Genomic DNA, 795 nt, shown 5'->3' on the forward strand with positions numbered 1-795 from the left:
CCCCGTGCTAGTAGTATAAAGTTAGTGACACTGCGGTTTATAACCAAAGAAAACACGACTATTGTCGCATGTGTAAACGAAAAGAGAGTGTGGGTCGTTCATGTAACAGAGAGCATAAACTTATAAGATTATCTGCTTGATAAAGTTATCGGTTTAGATGAATACCACTATTATAGAAAATGAATTTAAGGGCCTCTCTCTCTGGATAGTAAATTTTTGACAGCTATGAGGTGAATAAAAATGTTTGATACAGCAGGGCTAGTGAAAAATTTTACAACAAGCATTATCAAGAAGAAGAACGAACAACGCACGTATACACATAAATTAAAGAAAACAAAAGCGAGTGGAAATAAAAGAACATGGTCCCGCCGGCAAAACAAAATAAAGAAAAGCTATATAACTTGTAAGATTTAATTTCAGATTAACATATGAAAAGGCGTTATGTATTTCTTTAATTAAAAATACAATTTAACAGGGAGCAGTTCAGAACGCAGAATCCTTCTGGAAAAGCGCATTGACAAGGATGTTTGGTTCAGTTCAAAGAACGCCAACAGCAACGAAGGCTGGAAGTGAGTAAGAACAATATAAATAATTTGAAGACTTTATTAAGCAAATGACTTCGTACTCCACTGACCATCCGTTGCGCTTTTTGGGAATGTGAGTTACCATTTTTCGAAACGAAGCAGAGGACAACCTAAGATACATTTTTGTAGTGTTGTTATCGCCGTTCATTGTGCTGCTTAGTATTTTGGAATAAACGTCTTGTTGCATGTACATAATACCCTAAAACGACAT

General features: G+C 35.6%; 1 long non-coding RNA gene across 1 annotated transcript; it reads left to right on the forward strand.

Annotated features, from left to right (window-relative positions):
* Positions 1-271: 271 nt before the first annotated feature.
* Positions 272-535, forward strand: LOC118734984. The gene is made up of 2 exons (XR_004992482.1): positions 272-403; positions 476-535. It is a non-coding gene; the product is annotated as an uncharacterized LOC118734984 (long non-coding RNA).
* Positions 536-795: the final 260 nt, after the last annotated feature.

This window comes from Rhagoletis pomonella, unplaced genomic scaffold, assembly GCF_013731165.1.
Source record: "Rhagoletis pomonella isolate Grant_MI unplaced genomic scaffold, Rhpom_1.0 Rhpom_scaffold_00003, whole genome shotgun sequence".
Taxonomy (NCBI): Eukaryota; Metazoa; Arthropoda; class Insecta; order Diptera; family Tephritidae; genus Rhagoletis; species Rhagoletis pomonella.